The 23458-nt window shown below is 41.9% G+C and overlaps 1 protein-coding gene across 4 annotated transcripts in view; it reads right to left on the reverse strand.

Moving 5' to 3' along the window:
* PAK1 (p21 (RAC1) activated kinase 1) overlaps window positions 1-23458 on the reverse strand; it is a 140641-nt gene that overhangs the window by 58799 nt on the left and 58384 nt on the right. For 2 of the 4 annotated variants that reach the window (XM_045818172.1, XM_045818170.1), the window contains exon 1: window positions 17603-17787. The exons of the other annotated variants lie outside the window; for them this stretch is intronic. The gene's annotated coding sequence lies outside the window, so the exon portion shown is untranslated. Of the gene's footprint in view, window positions 1-17602; window positions 17788-23458 lie in introns of those variants that run through there. 4 annotated transcript variants of the gene reach the window in all.

Consider the following 23458-nt stretch of genomic DNA (forward strand, 5'->3'; position numbering starts at 1 on the left):
CCACATAGTGAATTCTCTGCCTATCTGTAATTCTGTAACCTAAGAAAAATCACATTCTCTGTCTGGAATGGACTGTATCACTGTATCAAGGGTCTATAAAGCTGCAGGTTTTGTAAATACTTGTACTGAAACATAGCAACACCCATTCATTTACAAATTGTCTGTGGCTTCTTTCAGATTCCAATGGCAGGGCTGAGTGTTTGCAGCAGAGACTGTATGTCCACAAACCTAAAATACTTGCTATCTGGTTCTTTACAGGGAAAGTTTGCTGACACCTGGCCTATATCACCTCGGTCCTATCTCCTTCCTCTAAAATTTGACCTTGTTCTAAATAGATGATGGCCGATGCAATAGCCATCCTATCCTGCACGAAGCCAGGTTTATTAGTAATCTCCAGTGCTTCTGGAAAATAGAAGGAATGAAATCTAATAAAAAGGAATAAAATCCCTATCACATGGTAGCAATAGTTTTAATGAAGATAGATGTCATTACCTCAAATAACTGTCAATGGATAGACATGTTTCCAGAATTAATCAAGTCTCTCAACAGTCTTCCATGCTACAGTGGAAATTACGTCTTTAGCCATGACTACTTATAACGTAAGTTCCTTGGAGTCAAACACAACAGTGTTTTAGAGACTGATGTTTCTAATTAAAAAAAAAATAAAACCAGCATAATCATCACAGAGAGCTTTTTAGAAAGTATAGATGCCTGAGTTTGAGCCCCATAAATTCTGATTTAGTATGCCTGGCCTAATGCCAAATACCTGTAATTAAAAAAAAAAATCAATGATCTTAATGTCATCCAGATTTGAATATCACTGCTTTAGTCTACGGTCATACCACCCTGTATGTACCCGATCTCATCTGAATACCACTGCTTTAGATATCAATTACTGAAATGCTATAGACAAAATCTATAGTATGGAGTCTTTTTAACAGTGCCTAAAAAATGCAGAACTAACTGATCTCATATTCTCCCCACAATCCTTTCTACACATGCCCTTTGGAAATGTTCTCACCTCTAAGAAGTTAGGTGTCTCTCCAGACCCAATGCAAAGGATATATTTTTGATTATTACACTTATTTTTACTATGTTATAAATGTCTTCTCCAGGATCCAGAATGTTCCCCAAAGGTTGGGCTCAATTTTGTCACCTCTGTGATCCAAAAGTGCCTGGACCCCAGTATCTGGCTCACAGTAGATTGAATAAATATTTTAATTAACCAAAAGTTTGCACAGGGATATATATTTGCCATTAAGGGGTTTAGGACAGATTAAATTTTAAGGTTCTTCCCCAGCTTGACACTGACTCACCTAATAAACTAAGGCACCACACGTGGACACAGCTTACATTCAAACCACACCTCAGAAATCTCTGTTCTCCTGAATTTGCCAAATAGTCTCTTACCCTCCTCTTGACCCCTCCATACTTCTGGGTCAATGATTTCTCCTACCTCTGGACAGTAAAAATCTTACTCATCTTTCAAGGTCAAATTCAAAACATTTCTTTGTATAATTCATCTTGACCTCCCTCTGACAAACCAGCCACTCCTTAATTGTCTTTTTGAACAAAAGAAATCAAGTAAGCAAAGACAATCTTATTCATCTAAATCAACTCTCTGGATGGTGTGCTTTTTATCCGTTTCTTCCAGGTGCACTTTGCAGATTTGCTTTTGCTGTCCCCACCAGCCCCAGCTCACGTCCCTCAGCTCCCCCTAACAGAACTTCCACAGGCTCAGTTCTCAAGTGTACTTCCCCATTTGGAACGCCAGTTCCAAAATTATACTCCCTGCAGCCACCTGATACCCTAAGCAGGCCTTTCCTTGCCTCTTCAGCCAACAACCTCACTGAATGCAACTCCCTTTCAGGGCCACAGCCCAGGACTGTGCCAAAAAAGGCTTCCTCGGCCTTTCTCATACAGCTTTTCTTCATCTCTCCGTTCTTCCACCATGCTTGGAGAATTCTTGGTGGTAGATCTCCACCTTCAAAAAGATTCCAGGTGACTCAAAACATGAAATCTGCTGGTGGAATACAATGTTTGAATCCTCTATACCATATTCCAGCCTCGGTCAGTCATCCAGCCTCAGTCAGTCATCCTGTCTAGGTCAGTCATCCAACCTACTCTTGAACACCTGCAGAGACAGGCACTCTACAGTCTCAAAAGTCAGCCTAGTCTACCTTTGGTCACCTCAGTGAGACAGTTCTTACTTGTATTAAGTCCGACCTACCTTTCACTGCATTGTAATGACTTACTTACACATTTGCCTCCCCTGCTACTCCCCTCCCTGGCCGGACTTAGACTGTGAACTCCTCAAAAACAAAGTTCAATCATTTATTTTTCCCCAACACCTGGCCTGGCAAAGAAGAGGTAATCAATAAAGATTTGTTGGACAAATGAACAAATAAAAGAACAAGTGAACAAATAAACAAAAACTACTATCACTTAGTCTTAAATCTTATCTGTCAGGGCTATTCAAAAAAAGATTATTCCCCTTCCCTAGACAGAACTTTAGGTACTTGAAACCATCTTGCAAGACCCCCAGAACAAAAGGGATTAAGATGTACAAACTACCAGTCATAAAAACCAGTCATAGGGATGTAAAGTACAGCATAGGGAATATAGTCAATAATATTATAATAACTCCATAAAGTGTCAGATGGGCACTAAACTTATGAGGCTGATCACTTTGTAAGTTATATAACTGTGTAATCACCATGTCGTATACCTCAAACTAATACAATATTGTATGTCAACGGTAACCAAAATTTTAATTTTAAAAATTAAAAAAATAAAGTGAAAGGAGAAAAAGACATCCCCCCCATCTATTTTCTCAATGGTAAACTTGCCAGAACCTTCAACTACACTCGCAGAACACAATTCTGTGCCTTCCTCCTCCCCGCTCTGAGCTTGCCTGGCCTCGATGTTTCTGCACTGCTTCCCGGGTTCGCCTGCAGCCCCCCAACCCGCCCTCTCCCACGGCTTTCCCACAGGTTTCATTCCCTTCACAAGTGCTTCATGGATCCCCTCACTGTTCATTTTGTCCACCTATACGGAGTACAACACTTAGTACATTTTAAAACTCCCACTATTTTAAACTTTGTTTACAAGGGAAAAAAGTCCAAAACATCAATCTTGAGAGGGGAAAGAAGAAACACACTCAGCTCTTGAATAAGTAGACCAAACGCATCTTAAATTGTCTAACAGCCTCTGCGGGCCAAAGCTTTGGGAGAACGACAAGCCAATGCCTTCTGACACGCTGCGGTACAAAGCTAGGCCCGAGGCCAGCATTTAGAATGATAATTCAAATGGCATCCCTCTATCTGTCCTAGGCAACAAACTAATATGACAGACAGAGAGACAAAGACAGACTGACCAGGTTGTACCAATGCCCCAGAGGTTCAGGGAGCCTAATAATGTATAAGCAACTAGTTATACTGAAATATTAATTATGAATCAACTGAGTGGCTCTATAATAAAGGCAGGGTCACTGTGAGGTTTCAAAAGGGCCACTGGTAGGGCAATATGGCAAAAAGACGACTGGAGTGGAAATCAGGAGACCTCAGTTTAATTCCTGGCTCGGTTATCTACAAGCTCTAAAGTCCCTTCACGCATGAGCTACAATTTGTTTCCCACTATGCGGGCTCTAGACAGATACTGGTCAAAAGGCAACCAACGAGGGGAAGAATTTAAGTCTCTTTTGCCGTAAAAAAGCAGAAAGGTACAGTGCTAGAGAAGAAAAAAAGGGAAAGAAAACACTTTTCAAGCAGCCACTGTGTGTACGGTCCTTTACGCACTGAAGTAACCGAGCCAGGGGGTCGGGGAGGGAGTGTGCTCACCAACAGCTGCTTCTTTCCGCTTTACCACGTCTGATCCCACGGCCACCAGTATAAGGCAGAGCCAAGGTAATCGAAGATTTTAAGATACAGGTAACATCAAAGCCAGAAGCAACCTAAGAGGTCATCTAATCTAACCCCCTCCTATCAACGCCTTCATACAACGGGAAGAAATACTGAGGTCCAAAAAATAGAAGAAAATTACCTCAGATCACATAGCAATTTAAAGGTGGGGATTACAACCCGTGTCTTCAGATTCTCTGCCTTTTCCAACTATATTTGAGATAATTCTAGCCCCTTTGTACTTTTTCTGACCTAAATTCTGTTACTTCTGATTTACATTTAGCTAGGTCAGATCCAGGCAATAGAAAATATAGAAATATATAAACATGTTTCAGCTGGACTTGATTGATATTTACTAAATTTCTGCCATGAGCTAAGCACCAGAGAAGATAAATGAATTCCTGGTCCTCAAATCAGCCATATAAAAGTTATATACACCTTTTGCTGTAGTTACACTTTCTTCATTCAAGTACAACTCAAATCAATAAATTTTTACTAAGCACTTATTACATGACAGGTGCCATGCTAGAAACCAGGTATTTGTTGATAAATAAGTGAATAAGAGATGATCCCAAGTCTGGAGGCTCTCACAGCCTAGACAGCAGGATGACAGGACCCAGAAGACCACAACGCCAGGCCACTTGTCGACAGTGCTGTAGCGCAGTACAAGCAACAAAACGTCAGAAGACACAGAAAGGAAAAACAATATTGAATGAAGGCGATCAATGAGGCTTCATAAGAAGAGGTGGTCTTAAGAGTAGGGGCTTAAAGAATAAATAGGTCAGACAAGTGCTCTTTGACTCTTGACTGTAAGAATCCCCTATTAGCATTTTAAAACACCAGTTGGAGAGCTTGGGGGAAGTGTACTAATATCTGCAATTTACTTTGAAATGCATTTTTTTAAATAAGATTAACAGATGAATACAGGAATGTGATGTAACATTGATGTCAGTACATAATATATAATGGATGTAATAAAGTACATGAAATGCTTATGGTAGAAGAATCTAGATGGTGGTTATACAGGTATTCACCACAAAATTCTTTCAACTTTGCTATACGTCTGAAATTTTCCTAATAAAAAGTTTGACTTAGGCTCTGGTTTAATTAGTCTGGGACAGGCCCAGGCATTGATATAGCACCTGGACCAAAGAGAACAAACGAACAAACGAAAATGATGCTGACGGACAGCAAGGACAGCAAGTGCGGCCCCGGCCGCAGGAGTAACCTAAGTGTGAGGGTACAGCGTGCTGCACGGCAGCACGAAGACGAAAACGTAGGACGCAGGGATCACACAGGGTCTTTTACGTTCTGTACACATGTGGCACTTTTAGTTAAAAAAAAAAAAAAGAGTCCTGGATCTGTGCAATGAATGCTTCATGTTAAAAATAAAAGATGACACTGTTGATTTTTTAAAAGGCTGTGCAGAGATGACAATGAAAAACGAGGGGCTGCCTGAGGGAAGGGACCAGCTGTCACCGTCCGTTTGTCCGTCCGCAGACACTCTGGGTGCCTGGAGCTCACACGATGCGCCTTGGGGGTGTGGGAGACTCCTCCTCTAAACTGCCTCACAGACTTGCTAAAATTATAAAAAGTGGTTTCCCCAGAGAACCTTCTGGAAAAACTATCTTTACAAATAGGATTTCAACCATCATTTGGGGCCGATATTTGAATAACCACTAACATTAGATCACATATTGGAATTTGCAGAAAACTTGAAAATCTATTCAACTGCTATCAATTTTCTCATTCATTCATGCAAATATTTATTTATCACCACCCACTGTTTGCTAGGCTGTGCTGGGTACTGAGGATAAAATAGTGAGCCAGGCAGAAGAAACAAAATGTCAGAGATGTTGCCAGTCACCCAGGGTCACAACAGAGGCAGGCCCCTGAAATGAAGTCTGTATCTAAGACTCCCTCTCTTTCCACCACAGCACCCCGTTCACTCTAGAGGCAAAGGAATGGACTAGATAACCTTTAATAACCCCTCGGTCCATTATTTAACATGCAGGAGGGAAAGAAACAAGAAGAAATAAAATTCCATGTATCAATCACAGTTCCACACAACCTGGAGCAGCTGAGACTGGCATGACCCACACTCCCCCAGGACTGGGGAGTACTGCATGCCCTTGACACCTAGTTATGAGAATCTGATCTTTAATTAAATTGTGCCACGAGGTTTTCATTGGCAGAGGCCTACAATGCTGCAGTCTTGAATTTGCTGAGGGATGTCCCTCTGACATATCAAAGCCATTCCCACTCTGCAGCCTCCAGACGCTTGCTCCGCTTTTGCAACAAGAAAGCAGCTGCTGAGGTAGCAAGAAGGAAAACTGGAGGCTGTTTCTGGGCTGTTAGGAAAGCCACTTTAATTTCTAACCCTCTGTCTCCTCTTAGTAAAATACAGATTAGGCTATCTGCTTACAGAGTTATCATGAGAATTTAAAAACCTACAGAAAAGCATCCAGTATGCTATCTGGCACAAAATAAATATCCAATAACTATGTGTTCACATCCCCCACTCATCTTTCCAGGTTTTCTCTTCTACTCTAAACTTGTCATTCCATCTCAATATGCTTTCATGCCCCTGCCTTTGCCCACACTGTTCCCTCCGCCCAAAATGTCCAAACTTGTCTGCCACGCAAAGTCCTACTCATTCCTCAATACCCAGCTTGACTCACTTCCTCTATGAAAATGTTCACGAAGCCCCCCTACACAAAACTTCCCAATTAATAATAGCATTTTCTAAATACTTCCGTGTAGCAATTATCATATTTCATCATATTAACCTCACCAGACCGTGAACAGTTCAAGGAATAAAACTGAATCTGATTAACCGCTATGTCCCAGAGTCCCACCCAGCACAGAGCTGGTAACAGTCAAGGTTCACTGACTAAGGCAACCTGTTCAGAGGGGAGAGAAAAGCTGGAGCTGGAAGAATCTTAAAAAAAAAAATCAGTTCCAAAACTTTATTTTATACTTGGGAACCTGAAACCCACAGGGGCACGCAATTTATCTAAGATCACTCAACAAAAGAATGAGGACTCGGCTAGCCCCTGATAGTTCTGATTCTCTGAAAAACACTCCCTCTGCACTAATTATTTGAGACAGAATGAACAGAGCCTGTGCCTAGGATGCTTCCTGCATTTGGAGAGGTATGAGAGGCAGCAAAGTAAAATGGAAAAGGCAGAAAGGGTTTTTTTTATTATTATTATTTTCATTGTGATTCAAGTACAGTTTTCTGCCTTTTACCCCCATCCCAGCCCACCCGCCCACCAGCCCTCCTCAACTCCTTCCCATTTCCACCCCCCCTCATTATTGCCCATGTGTCCTTTGTACTTGTTCCTGCAAACCCTTCCCATTTCCCCCTGAAATTCCCTCCCTTCTCCCCTCTGGTCACTGTCAGCCTGTTCTCAATTTCAGTGTCTGTGGTTATAATTCGCTTGTTTGTTTGTTTGTTTGTTTGTTTGATTAGGCAGAAAGGTTTAATGTCAGACTTAATTCACCTGTTGGCCCCTTACCTTCATCCTCTCCTCCACCCACCAATCACGCCTGCCTATCTTCCTCATTCTTACCACCATGCAGTCACTGGAGTTACTTGCAGGAACCAGTACCAAAGGTCTTATAATCCTGTCCTTACCATCTTGGGAAATTCCTGACCTTCAGCCACAGCTGAGCTATTCCCAACAGTAAGCTTCAGACCTCTAGACCTCCCAATGAATGGCCTGAACTAAGAAAATCAACACCTGAAAAAAAAAAAACCCTGAAGCTCATACAATCTGAGAGCTGGAAGGAACCAATACGGCAGTCTGGATCAATCTTTCAAGAAACACTGGAATTTATTCTGCTGTCTCTGCCGGAACGTATCCTGTGATTTCCCACACTGCCACATGCTGCCTCAAAGGAATATTCTTGGAAGTATTAAGAACCACAGCATGAAAACGGACTGCCCTCTCCTCTAAAAGATACTGGATATTGGCTTGACTAAGCCGTTAGTTGTCCACTTACTTCAACCCAGTGTCCACTTACTTCAGTCACCCTTGAGCACTCAAACCCTCGTTCCCAACCTTGCTGAATGTCCTCTACTCTGACCAAATTTCTCATCCCTTTCCAACTCTGGAGCCCCCCAACTATTTTCCTTTGGGACTTCCCATTTGTCATAGGCCAACTCCCCTTGCTTCCTTGCCTTAGAAGAAACCTAGTTATCTATCGCCTGAAGAAGAGTCCTCTCTAGCAGCCCTCTCAACTGGACGCTGTGTTCACTCTCCTACCCAGCCTATCAGTGTTGTCCTTAATTTTCAGTGCCATTTCTAAAAACCATTTCCTTCTGTTCCTCTTGTAAAACACCTCTATTCCTCTAGCCTCCAATGGCTGCTATCATACTTTCTCGCTGCCTGATGTCCACTTCCTGGTCGCTCTACTCAAAGGCTTTAGTTCCAAGATCAGTCTTCTTCTGTACACCAAGTTACCATTCTCGTGACTTCCACTGCCACAGTGATGACCTTCTGACACTCTGGTCACTTCACCTGCTGATCTCCAGTCCAAATTAACCAATACTCCCATGATCACACCCTGGACCTTATGACCAAAATGTGCATCAGCTCCAATATCTGAAATGAATAAAAAATACTCCAAACATAACTTCCTATTCATACAGTTCACATACTCAAGAACTTCCATTACAATTCTTAGATTTCATTTTGAGCTCCAATCCACTATCCATTAGTGCCCCCTGCCTTCACTTCTCTTTTTCCCTAACCATAGTCCATCAAAATCACTACAAATAAAAAACCAAACACCATCAATCCTCTAAAACTCAATTACAAAAACAAAAAGAATCTTAATCAAAAATGGGCAATGGACTTGAATAGATAGTTCTCCAAAAAAGATATACAAATAAACGGCCAATAAGCAAATAAAAAGATGTTCAATGTGACAGATCATCAGGGAAAGGCAAGTCAAAACTCTGATGAGATACCACCTCACATCCATGAGGATGGCTGCCATCAAAAAAACAGAAAACAACAAGTGTTGGTGAGGATGTGGAGACACCAGAGCCCTTGTGCAATGCTGTTGGGAATGTAAGGTGATAGAGCCACTGTGGAAAACAGTATAGCACTTCCTTAAAAAATTAAAAGTAGAATTACCATGTGATTCAGCAATTCCACTTCTGGGTATATACCCAAAAGAACGAAAAGTAGGGTCTCAAAGAGATGTTTGTACACCCATGTTCATAGCACTATTATTCACAATAGCTAAAATGTAGATGTAATCCAAGTGTCTGTTGACAGATGAATGGATAAGCAATTTGTGGTATGTGTGTATACATATATACACACTCACACAATGCAATATTATTCAGAAAAGAAAGGAAATTCTGCAATATGCAATGACATGGATAAAACTTGAAGGCATTATGCTAAATGAAATAAGCCAGTCACGAAAATGGTAAACAATGTACGATTCCAATTATATGAGGTACTTAAAGTAGTCGAAACCATAGAGACAGAAACTATAATGGTGGGTGACAGGGGCTGGGGGAGGGGTGAATCGGGAGATAATGTTTAATAGGTATAGAGTTCCGGTTTTACAAGATGAAGAGGTATGGGGATAGATTTTGGATGGTGATAGTTGTACAACGATGTGAATATATTCAATATCACTGAACTGTACACTTAAAAATACTTAAGATAATCTATTCATGTTATATGCATTTTGCCACAATAAAAAAAGAAGAGAAAAAAAACAATTAGAAGTCACCATATAATAAGTACACTGCAATGTGCAAAAGTTAACAGTGGTACCAACAGTCGTATCACAGTAGGAGCCTATTAATGCTAGGCTAGGGACCAGCGAACTGAAAATTAAGATACTAACTATGGGCTGTGGATAACCAACTCTCAGTAAAATCTGTAGGATACTAAGATGGCTTACTTCAACAAATCTGATCAATCGACCTATACAAATCTGATTTTTTTTAAACCACCCCCTTGCCTTCTCTCCCTTTCCAAAATTCAGCTGGCAAAATCCCAGCTTTGGGATGGTTGAACTCAACTCTCTACCAGCTGTCTCTATACTGAAGCAGCTGAACATCCTAAAGAACATTACCTGTTTTACTGCCTCCACTTGAAAATTATGATACCTCCCTACATATGATTACCTTACCTCAAATGGGCATTCAACCAGACGTTCCACTCACCCTTTAGCTGATTAGATTACCTTCAATGAGAAAACAGAAATCTTTGCAAGAGAACTCCATCTCCCCATCCTCAAATCTGTAGGCCTCCCGGTCCCTGCACCATCCAGTTATAGTGAAGAAGGTGTCCCATCAAAAGCCGTCCTTTCTACTCCTTCACTTGTACTCTCACCTGGATGATTTCCTCTTTCAGCTCCCATCAATGTTCTCTTTCTGTCTGTCTGTCTGTCTCTCTCTCATTCCACTTACATGAGGTACTTACAGTAGTCAAAATCATAAATACAGAAAATATAATGGTGGCTGACAGGGACTGAATATTTCTCTTAGATATATTCAGTCATTCAACAAATATTTAATTGAGAGAAATATTTTGAAGGTAGAGCCAAATGGCTTATTTAGAGACTGGATGTACAGAGTGAGAAAAAAGGAAAAAATCAAGCTTATCCCTTAATTTTTGGCCTGACCTGAGAACACTGGGTGAATGTCAACATCCTATAGTGTCTCCTATTCAAACACACACACACCTCGCTTGATAGCCACATCCTCCTCCAAACACTGTTTATTTTTCTTTGTTCCCTTTTATAGCAAAGCTTCTCAAAAGAATTGTCTGCTTACACTATCTCCACTTCCTCCCCTTCTGTTTGCCAACTAACACCCTACTAATTCACCAAAAGTAGTCTTGTCAAGATTACCAATCATCTCTATATGGTCACTATTCTGTCCTCACCTTATTCAATCTCTCAGCAACATTCAACGTAACTGATCTCCCTTCTGTTTCAAATGCCCTACTTTCTCGGCTTTTGGGGACATACATTCACCTGGCTTTCCTTCTATTTTTCTGTCTATTCTATTTTCTTTGTAGGCTCTTCCTTCACTAGCTATCCTCCATATGTCCAAGGCTAGGAACTTCCATTTCTTATACACTTCACTCACCCCCAAATGATCACATCCATTCCCATGGCTCTATCATCCACATGCTGATGACGCCCAAGTTTCTATCTCTAGCCCAAAAGCTCTCTTTTAGACTAAAAATGATCTGTTAGACAATTCCACCTGTACTTCTCATAACTATCTTAAACCTAACATGAACAAATGGAACTCTTGCTTTTCACAGCATCTAGAATTTTAATTCTATTTACTTACAATATGCCTTCCTAATTAAACAGTAAGCTCCCTCATAAACAGTAGGTTTATAAGGGAGCAACTAAGTCTGTTGTGTTTACAAATGTACATCAAGCAACTATACAGGGCTTGGCAAAAGCACACACCAAGTAGACACCAAGATTTACTAGACACTGTGGTTGCTCTCAAAATATTCACATACTAATGGGAGAAGCACATACATAAACCACAATGATAGTACAACATGGTAAGTGCCACTATGAGTGAAGAAAGGAAGAACGTGAGTGCTGCATGAATCCAAAAGAGGGGCCCTTAGTACCCTAGGAGTGAGGAAAAACTTTCTTAAGAAGGTGACCTCAGAGTTTATTTTTATGAGATAAGAATAAATACAGCTGTTAAGTGCCTACTATGCATATCTTTCCTTTTTTATAGAATTATTTTTAAGCTTTATTGTAGCTCTCCAAGGTAGGTATAAATATCTTCCATTTGATATGTAAAGCTTAGAAAGTTTTAAAGCCAGATTTCCAATCAAGATGGCAGTATAGGTAAGCACGGCTCACCTCCTCACACAACCACACCAAAATTACAACTAAACTATAGAACAACCATCATTCAGAACCATCAGAAATTGAGCTGAATGGAAGTCCTACAACTACAGAATTAAAGAAGAAACTACACTGTGACTGGTAGGAGAGGCAGAGGACAATTGGCCCCACACTGACATGTGGTGAATTAAAATCAGGAGAAATATCTAGGGAGCAAAGAGTCCCAGCCCCCAGGCCCCCCAACCCAGGGTTCTAGTGCCAGGAAGGTAAGTCACCATATCTTCTAGCTGTAAGAACCAGGGCCGGATTCCCAGGCAGTTCCTCTTAAAAGGCCTACACAGTGACTTACTCAGACTTACTCCCTCTGAGCTCCAGCATCGGGCAGCGGCTCATAGGGCACCAGACATGAGGGAAGGAAATGAATTGTTCGGCATCAGGGCAAGACCTGGGGTCAACCTTCTCCCAGACAGAAGTGTTGGCAGAGGCCACTGTTCCTTTTCTGAGCCCTCCCCACCCACACAGCCACAGAGCAAGCAGGTGGACACCATATCTGAGAATCCATCAACCTGGTTCACACTGTTTGCCTCACCCTTGTGATTCCATGAGGCCCTACCCCACCCAATTTTCAGACCCATCCAAACTGTTTCCAGTGGCTTTTCCATACAAATGGCTTATCTTGGTCCATTCTTTAGATTTCCCTGAATTATCTCAAACAAGCAGCATCTGGCCTCAGCAAGCCCCATACCTCTTGCTAAGTTGCCCCAAGCCCAGCACTAGCAGTAGCCAGCCTTGGTTCACAGCTTGGCCTTGACTGGGCACCTCCAAGGCCAGCACAAGTAGCAACCATCTGCAAATCACTTTGTAGTTTTTGCTGTATGACCCCAGACAGAACACAGGCAGTGGCTGGCCTGGGATATGCCAACAACCATCAGGGCTCAACTACAACAGGAGGGTGAACACAGCCCACACAGTGGGTGCACCTTGAGTACCCAGCTTGGGTGATAGGCAAGGCTGTGCCACTGGACCCTATAGGACACCTACTACATTGGGCCACACTACCAAGCATGGGAGATATAGCAGCTCTACCTAATACACAGAAACAAATACACAAAGGCTGTCAAAATGAGGAGACAAAGAAACATGGCCCAAATGAAAGACCAGAACAAAATTCCAGAAAGAGAACTAAACAAAATAGAAACAAGCAAGTAACTAGATGCAGAGTTCAAAACACTGGTTATCAGGATGCTCAGTGAACTTAGTAAAAACTTCAATATTATAAAAAAGGGCATGGAAATCAAACAAAAAAAGAAATGAAGGATACACTAATTAAAATAAAGAACCATTTATAGGAAATCAACAGTATAGTAGATGAAGGTGAGAATCAAATCAGCAATTTGTAATATAAGATAGCAAAAAACAAACAAACACCCAATCAGAATGGCGAGAAGAAAAACAGAATAAAAAAAATAGTATTAGTGTAAGGAGCCTCTGAGACAACTTCAAACATGCCAATATTTGCCTCATGGGAGTGCTGGATGGAGAAGAGAGAAAGAAATGGGGTCTATTTGAAACAATAATGATAGAAGACGCCCCTAACTCCATGAAGGAAATAGACATACAAGACCAGAAGGTTCAGAGTCCCAAACAAGATGAACATAAAGAGGCCCACTCCAAGACACATTATAATGAAAATGCCAAAGGTTAAAGACAAAGAGAATCTTAAAAGAAGCAATAAAGAAGCAGTGAGTTACCTACAAAGGAGTTCCCATAAGACTGTCAGCTGATTTCTCAAAAGAAACTTTGCAGGCTGGAAGGGATTAGCAAGGAATATTCAAAGTAATAATAAGCAAGGACCTACAACCAAGATTACTTTACCCAGAAAAGCTATCACTTAGAATCAAAGGACAGATAAAGAGCTCCCAGACAAGAAACAGCTAAAGGAGTTCATCATCACCAAACCAACATTATATGAAGTGTTAAAGGGTCTTCTTGAAGAAGACAAAGAAGAAGGAGCAAGGGGAGAAGAAAGAGAAGGAGAAGGTGAAGGAGAAGAAGAACAATAACAAAAATATGAATAATAAATGGCAACAAATACATATACATCAACAATTGAATCTAAAACACAAAATAAACAAACAGAACAGAAACAGAATGATGATGGTTGCCAGAGGGGAAGGGGATCAGGGGAATGGGCAAAAAAGGGGAAGGGATTAAGCAGTACAAATTGCTGGTTACAGAACAGTCATGGGGGCATAAGGCACAGCACAGGACATATTAGCAGGCAAAGAACACATATACATGACCTGAGGACGGGGACAACAGCGTGGGGACTGCCTGAGGGAGTGGGGGAGGCTAGGGAGAGTGAGACAGCTGGAGAAAAATCGGGACAACTGTAACAGCATAATCAAAAAAGAATAATTAAAAAAATAAATAAGTATTTACATCTTCAAAAAAAGAAAGATTAAAAACCAGGTAGCTAGTAAGTGGTAGAACCAGAATCTGAATCGAGGTCAGTCTGCTTCTAAATTCCTCCCCCTTCATTTTTTTTTCCTATATCACAAGGCATCACTAGAAACAATACCTTTCATACTTGCCACCTACTACTTAACTTTAAACAAATCACTGTACCTCCTGACTTTGGTATTCAGCATGGAGCCCAATTACTGGTGTCCAAACCTTTCTCCTTCTAGACCCCTCTCTTTCTTTTATTATTAAGAATGGAGGCTCAGTTTTAGTCAGTGAGCAACCCTGGGCACTCCCTTCAGGCTGCAGCGTCTGAGCATTGTTTATAGCTAAACATGCATTCAGAAACAACTACAGTAGCATCTGTACACAGCACTTTACAGTTTACAAAGCAGTTTCACACATTTATTATTTCACTTAATCTGCACCAATCCTATGAGCTGTTAAATCCCTATATTACAGAGGCCAATGGAAGTCAAATGCCTAGCCTAGCTCCATCTGGTCTCTGGACTCTACCAACTGCCCAAAATTGAATTTTAAAAAATTGGAGGGGTGACCTGACCAGTGTGGCTCAGTTGGTTGGGTGGCATCTCACAAAACAAGGGGTTGTCGGTTCAAGTCTCAGTAAGGGCACATGCCTGGGCTGCAGGTAAGGTCCCCGTTCGGGGCCCATATGAGAAGCAACTGATTAATGTTTCTCTCTCACATCAATGTTTCTCTCCCTCTCTTTCTCCCTCCCTCCCTTTCCCTCTCTCCAAAAATAAATAAATAAAATCTTTTTTTTTAAGAATATTGGAGGCTCAAGGGAGTGGGGGGTGAAGGAGGTAGAAGGGGAGGAAAAGAGCAAATGACTCATGCAGGGAGTTTAGCACCGAGTCACCCAAATGGCTAAGAGAGAAGAGAAGTTAACAGGGACCAAATCTCTTTCCCTTCCAAGGTAATGAGTGTTTGGCCATGGCACAGTGACTCATATAAAACAATTCTTTTTTTCTTCTCAGCAGGACCCAGAGTCTAACCCCACAGGCAGGCAGAAAAGAGACTATAAGAAAACTCTATGCACACTATGTGTACACATAGGGCCAGAAGATAACATAACATAAAAGACTAGATATCACCTTTAAAGAAGACCTGAGCTTAGGACCCAGCTCTGTCACTGACATGATGAATCAAAAGTCCCCTCTGTGTTATCACAGCCCCTTAGGCTGCTCTTATTTCACATATATTTATTGCTTGAGGTTATAGATACCCATACTCCTTGACCTGGACTAGAAGGCAGCAACTGAGTCCAACTTCCACTTTTGTATCTCCAGCACCTGGCACCGTAACTAGTATAGAATAGATGGTTCAGAGAATGCCTGATGATGTTTGGATGCCATATTCAAAACCTTTTGTATATATACACATTACACATGCTCGTCTAGACAGTAAGTGCCAGGAACACTGCAATCTTGTCTTATCTCTGCTTCCCTCTCATTCTTTTACTTTGAGGACACTGCTCGAGAAAAGTTTGCTGAGTAGAAATAAACCAGTTCAAAAGCCAGCCTTCAAAGGGAAAGAGAATTAACCTATGTTCCTCTTTCCCACCACACCCACCTCTATCCCCAAATAACCCCTATTTTGGCCAGGCCACTCTCTTCTTCAAAAGACTGCTGCTCTCCCTCAGAACTCCTCCTTCCCTCCCTCTACTTCACCCCTGCTATGCCCTGTCTTCCCTAGGCTCACACAGGTTTACCTCTTTTCCCCGAGGCCCACAGCACCTCAGAGCTGCCAAAGATCTTGTTCCTCTCCTGGTCCGTCTCACTAGAATGGGAGCTTCCGCCCAGGGCCCCTGGACATGCACTCTCCTCCATCTGTAGTCTTCAAGCTCCCCACCTCCCATCTTACTCACTCCCTACTACCTGCCACTGCCCACTGCCCTCCAGCTGCCCACTGCCCTCCAGGACGGGGTGGGAAACACATCCAGGAAGAAAGATTTATTGGCAGGCCCAAAGCAAGGCAGAGAGGCAGTAAGACGAGAGACTGACACGGGGAGATGACAGAATGTGTAAGTGAAAGCCAAAAGCAAGGGAGTTCGGTGGGAAACAGAGATGGTTTGGACCTCACAGACACCAAAGCGAAAGTCCCTACAACCAGTAACCCACTGATACTGAGAAAGCTTAACAAAAATTTCAAGGAGGAAGTGAAGAAAGCCTAACCAAACAGGAGAAAGACCAAAGAGAGGGAAGAAAAAGTTAGCTATACAGGCAAAGGGATAAGAAAGGGGAAGCATGGGGGGAGCGGGAAGAAGGGAGAAAGTGAGGGTGGGAGAAAAAGTAGGTGGGGGCAGGGCAGAAAAATAGGAGTAGAAAATAGGAAAGTGGGGAGAGGAGGACAAGGAGGCGGAGTCATAAGAAAACTGGAGAGAGGAAGGAGGTGCAGAATCATCAAGGTAGGTTAGTGTATCAGGTCTGACATGTATTTCTTGGTCTCAGATAATCAAAGAAAGATTATAGTGATTAAGACATTACGCAGCCCAAGGTCTGTAATTAACTTGACGGAGTAAGATGGGGGCTCCAGAGACAATAGCCTAGTTTTAAAACGCCTTTATAACCAAGTATCAAAAATTGGTCAGTTTAGAGGAAAAAAAAAAAAACATTAACAAACCTTGACCTGCTTCTTCTCCTAATCTCACCTCCCTACCCCTCACATACCTACACTCAACACCAAAATAAGCAGCATTCTCAACCTCCCCTTTGCCCATAAAGCCACCGGATCCTGAGCAGGCCAGCAAGATGCCATCCACAAGGCTGGCTAGAAGACAGGGTGCCAAGGTCCGCTCCCTAAGTTCACCTGTCTCCCAGGGCTGAGGGGGACATCTCTGCAGCCCACTAGAAGGACTTTAAACCAGCTCACCTTTTACCAAAAAAAAATCTGACAGCCTGGAAAAGTCAGAGTTACCAAGAGAATGTAAAGCCCTTCCCTGAACAGAGAAGGAAACTGAGGCCCACAGAGGCTACCTGAACAGGGCCAGCCCCCAGGTTTCCTGTCCCAGTTTACTCCATCTCCTAACCGATCAGCCCACCATCCCAGCAGGCCACTACCTAAGCCAGGGCAGAGCCACCAAGCACAAGGGCGCTTGTAAAGGAGTGTGGTTCCTGAGGCAGGGCAGTTCCCCAAACAGCTTCCCCTTCACACCCTTCCCTGGCCAGGGCTATGATTCCAGCGTTGGCCTAGCCCTGTGTGGGCTCTTCAGAGGGTCCCATCCTCTGCCCTTCTCTCATTTAGGCTCTCTTAAGGGAAGAGACCCACAATCTACCCGACCCTGCATCACCACCGCCCAGGAGCCGGCAGAAACCACCCTCCTCCCCAGCATCGCCCAGCCGGGCCGCCGGCAATACCTGGTGGGGAGAGCTGGCCCCGGCATCTCGGGCCACTGTTTTTGTTGCAGAGCCGCACCTCTCTTCCGCCTGGCCTGGCCACGCAAAACCGGTGCCTCTTTACTCGGCTGGAGCAGTGCTCCCAGCAGCCGAGCCGCCCCAGCTCCCCGGTGCAGCACGCTCCCGCCCTCGCAGAGCGCAGTTCAGGCGCTGCTTCGGGGTTGGCGAAGCAGAAGGGGCGGGGGAAGAAGGGAGGCAAGGAGGCGGGAGGAAGCGGCTTCTCCTTTCTGAGAAGTACTGAGGGCGGGGAGACTACTACCTTCCTACACTCTCAGCTATTCTTCCTCACCTAGTCCTGAACAGGAGGTAATTTTTCACTTCGCCCAGGCTTTCCGGGGCCTATTAAGAGTCCTGCATGAGCCCCAGAGGCAAGGAAGAGAACCTCTGTGCCTTAGTTTGTGCAACTGGGTCTGGGCTCCAGGACAACTGAGGTCAAACCTAAGATCCATCCGATTAGTCTTCATTGAAGAGATGCGCCCACCTTCCCCCACGCACACACAAAGCTGTGGGTTCTAATTCTAATGCCCAGGGGAAATGATGCTTGGACACTTATACTTGTTTTAAACAAAGAAAGCTCTGTGAGCAGTTACCATTTATTATTACTATTTTTTAATCTTCACCCAAGGATATGTTTATTGATTTTAGAGAGAGAGGAAGAGGGGAAGGGGAGAGAGAAACATCAATGTGAGAGGGAAACACCCATCATCTGCCTCTCTTAAAACCCAGATCCTCCCGGGAGGACGTTCCAACCTACCGAGCCACCCGGCCAGGGCGCAGTCACCATTTATGAAGCATTACTGTGTTCCAGGCGCTTTATGTCTATCTCACCACAATCTTAGGAAACAGGCACTCTACCACCAACTCACGTATGCGAAAACTGAGGTTCAGGAGAATGTGGTTTCATACAAGAACTATTTCTTAAGCACTATTATAAATTAGGCGTTGTCCCAGGCCCTGCACTAAACAACACATTCCAGGGCATTTGTCAACACTGGCCAGACCCCCTAAATGCCAGCAGTGCCCCTGATAAATGAAACAATTAAAAATACTACACATTTCCAAATGCTTCCCAGGAGGTCATATTACCTCGCCAACTCCAGCTCTGTGTCCTGCTCTTAAGAGATATGGCAGAAGTCAGATTATGCAGGGTCTCTTCCCAGTCATAAGTAGGAGTCTGAATTTTGTTCTGAATTTCAGCAATGCAAACACTTTGGAAGGTTTTAAGCAGAATGACAAGATCTCATTTACATTTTTATAAGATCATTAAGTAATAAAGAATAGAAGGAAGGGTGATGGAAACAAGAAAACAAGTTAGTAGATTCTTTCAGAACCCCCTGAGAAGATGGTAATGATTTAGACTAATATACTGGGAGATGAGATAAAAAGAAACAAGCATATTCTAAGGATACATAGCTTGGAAGAGGCAGCAGAACTTGCTGAAAGACAGAATATGAAAAGTGAGAGAGGGCAGTGACTCCCCGGGACTACACAGCTGGTAAATGGCTAAATGGTCACAACTCTGGTCTGATTCCTAAGCCTGTGCTGTATCTCTCTCTGCCATATTAGTCAGTTTTATATCACCTGCCATATCCCTCTCCTTACGGCCTAGCAAAGAGTAGGTAACCAGCATTATGCCTGACCAATGATTTATGTGTGCTAGAGAGAAGTTTTGTGGTATTTATCCATTTTCCCTGACAGATGTCTCCACCTCCATTCAGTGGTCCCAAATTAATCTAATCGCAGAGGGTATAGGAGAAGAACTCCATGAGGACTGAAAGAGCCCTTCTGTTAGGTATCTTTCACCTTTCGCAGGCCCTGAGTACATGTGCTATGAGTACCTGTACATGTGGTAGTTCCAACTACCAAAAGTCCCAAATATGGTGACAGAGACAGGGAATTTCTTGAAGACACCCACATTGCAGACAGAACAGGTAAATAATTCAGACCAGAGGGTCTGAATGTTCTCTCGACCCCATACCCTGTCCTTCATCTCAATTTACACAGGGTGAATGAGAGACAGAAAGAGTGCTCTGCCTTGGATATAGTTTTTCAAACCAATGATCAATAATCAGAACATCTGATCTTGCCCAATTTCCCACCACATGGAGCATCCTCTTATAGATGGCTTTCCAGTCCCTGCCAGAACATCTGCTGGAACATTTGCAATGAGCACTATAAGACAGTGTGCTTCCTAATATTTAGTCAGGTGCCTCTATAAATCCCCAATTCCGCCTCCTGGAGTCCTCAAGACAAGTCATAATAAAGGCCTTCAGATATGTGTGTATGGTGATCTATCAGTCCTATACTTTTTCTCTTCTCCAGGATATATACCCTCAGTTCTTTTAAACATTTGTTCATTCAACAACTAAGCATCTCATACAAGCGCTCCTTTAAGGAGTTTATGGTCTCGTTATGGTGATCTTCAAATCACCTTGTGCATCAAAATTACCTGGAAAGGTTTAAAAATATATACTGAAGTTCTATCAGAGATTTTTATTCAACTGGTCTGGGATGTGGCCCAGATAATATATCTTTATAGATATAACTATAGCTAGACAGATATATATCAGAGGACTAATGCTACTCAATTTCAATACTTACTATAAAGCTACTGGTCAGAACAGTGCGGTAGAGGTGAGAGAACAGACAGAGAGATCAATGGAACAGGAGAGACAGCCTGAAACAGACCTGTAGAAACACTGTCAACTGAACTCTGACAAAAAGCCAGGGAAATTCAATGGAGAAAAGAGAGTCTTTTCAATAAATGGTGCTAGAAACAGATCTACACATGCAAAAATAATTAATCTAGACATAGATTTGCACTTTTCACAATATTAACTCAAAATTTATCATAGACCTAAATGTAAAATGCAAAACGATAAAACATCTAGAAGATAACATAGGAGAAAATTGAGATAACCTTAGGGTTGGTGATAACTTTTTAGATAACACCAAAATCACAATCCATAAAAGAAAAAGTTGATAAGTTGGAATTAATTAAAATTTAACATTTCTGTTCTACAAAGACACTATTAAGAGAAGAAAAAAAAAAAGACAAGTCACAGACTTGAGAAAATACAGGCAATTCACATATTTTGGTAAAGGACTTACAGCCAAAATACACAAAGAACTCTTAAAACCCAACAACAAACAAACAACTCAATCAAAAAATGGACAAAAAATCTGAATAGACATCTCCCTAAAGAAGATATAGAGATGACAAATAAGCATATGGAAAGATAATCAACATCCTGTGTCATTAGGGGCTTGCAAATTAAAACAACAATGAGGTACTACTATATACCTATTAGAATGGCTAAACTCCAAAACAATGAAAACACCAAATTCAGGTGAGGATGTGAAGCAACTACAATTCTTATTCACTGCTGATGAGAATGAAAAATCTTACAACTTTGGGAGATAGTTTGATAGTTTCTTACAAACCTATATATAAGCTTTCCATATAATCCAACAATTGCACTCCTAGGTACTTACTCAAATAACTTGAAAATTTATGTCCACACAAAACATGTCCACAAATATTTATCAAATCCTTATTCACAATAGCCAAAATTCAGAAGCAACCAAGATATCCTTCAACAGAAGAATAGATAAGCAAACATTCATACAATGGCACTTTAAAACAGCAATAAAAAGATGAATTATCAAGCCATGAAAAGCCATGGAAAACCCCTAAATGTATACTGCTAAGTGAAAAAAGTTAGTCTGAAAAGGCTGACTCTAGCTATATGATATTCCAGAAAAGGCAAAACTACAGAAAGAGCAAAAAGATCAGTGATTGCCAGGTTTTCAAAAGGGAATCGGTAGTAGGGATGAACAGTGGACACAGGGCATCTTTAAGGTAGTGAAACTATTCTGTATAATAGTATAATGGTGACTATATGATATTATGCATTTTTAAAACCCAAAGAACTGTAAAACACAAAGTGTGAACCCAAATATAAAAATATAAATTATGAACTTCAATTAATAACAATGTATCGATATTGGTTCCTCCATTTTGCCACACTAATGCAGGATGCTGACAACAGAGGAAGTGCTGGGGGGTTGCAGAGGGGGTGTACAGCAGCTATTCGTACATTCTGGTCAATTTTTCTGTAAGGTTAAAACTGTTCTAAAAATAAAGTTTATTAAAATAAAATTTAAAGAATTTTAAAGTATCAAGCAAAAAAAAGGACATATACATCTCTTTTTCTTTTTCATTAGATTCATTAGACAGAAAATTACCCTGTCAAATTGCTGTAAAAGTGTCTAAACACTCTCAACTCTATGTTTACCTCATTGCAGACTGGGAACAGTTCAGTCTCTACTTTGATTAGTGGTGATTTAGGTCACCTTCCACTGAACATAGTCCTATGACCCTCTTACTCCCTAGCACCCTGTGGGGGACCTGATACTCTAGGCACCCTCTTATTGCCCAGTACCCTAAGGGAAACATATTTCCTGGTCCTGACCATCAAAAAGAGATTATAGTGATTTAAGATGACCTTCCTGCTGCCTGGTATTGTAAAAGGGACATGATACTCTAAGTGCAGTGTGTCCCCTACAGAATATAATTGGACTATACCCTACTTTAAACTGTACTTAGTGCTTCCAATAATTCAGTCAGAAGCTGCATTAGCTTTTCAGCCATTGCAATGTCTTTGAATGATGCTGAGCTTAGCTAACCAAAGCCATCATTTTCACAAGAATAGCATCATGGTAGATCTCCTCCAGCCTGCCCACATGTTGCCATTTCTTTGAGACTTAAAATGTAGAACTTCATTCTCATCCTCCTTCAATTTCATCTTGTTGGCTTCAACCCCTCTTTTCAAGCTCTCTCCTTCTCTGCCATCTAGCACAGGAGCTCTCTATTCCAGTCTTTGTCACCTGCAAATCTACTACATATATATGCTCTCTCTTCAAAAACGTGTCAAAGATCTACCACATGCCCTTGCCTATTCTAGGTTTCAGGGGCTGAAGAAGACCTAGACTCCAGATCTGGATTTCTGCCCTATGTCTCCAGAAATCACCACTAATAAGGGAGGCTGACATATATATATAAACTACAAAACGTATTGCACTATCCCTGGCCAGGTGGCTCAGTTGGTGAGACCACCATTCCATATACCAAACGGTCGTGGGTTTGATCCCCGGTCAGGGCACATACCCAGGTTTCAGGATCAATCCCCAGTCTGGGTGCATATGGAAGGCAACCAATCAATCCATGTCTCTCTCACACTGATGTCTCTCTCTTTCTCTCCCTCTTCCCCCATCCCTTCGTTCCCTTCCTCTCTCTCTAAAAAAATCAATAAGTATATCCTCAGGTAAGAATTTTTAAAAATGTTAAGCCAGTATTTTTTTTTAAAGTACTGCACTAAAAAACCAAATGAACAAAATAAGTAAGTAGAGTAGAAGAAACAACAAAACATGTATCATACAGTATAAGGTACCACTAACGTCTTCAATAGGAAAGAGAAAATTCAGGCACCTTCTATTTTAGATTTCAGTTCTGAAAAACAGGTGCTGGTCTAGATTACAGAAGGCTGACTACCTAGCTCACATACTGACTCTTTCTATGATGTGTTACTATAAGAATCTTGGCTAAGCTCAGCTCCCTATGATAAAACACAAGACTCATGAAATTGAAGCATATTGGTAATACGCCAGCAGTTTTATTTACTACTAAGAGCTAATAGCCAATAATCAAGAAATAAATTAATAACTAAAGAAAAAAGCAGAATCAAATGAGGTAGAAAGGACTTCACAGATGAAACTGTACTTTCAAAGAAAGAAATTAAATCCTAGAGATATTAA

Source organism: Phyllostomus hastatus, unplaced genomic scaffold (assembly GCF_019186645.2).
Source record: "Phyllostomus hastatus isolate PE091 unplaced genomic scaffold, TTU_PhHast_1.1 phas_scaffold_317, whole genome shotgun sequence".
Classification (NCBI taxonomy): domain Eukaryota; kingdom Metazoa; phylum Chordata; class Mammalia; order Chiroptera; family Phyllostomidae; genus Phyllostomus; species Phyllostomus hastatus.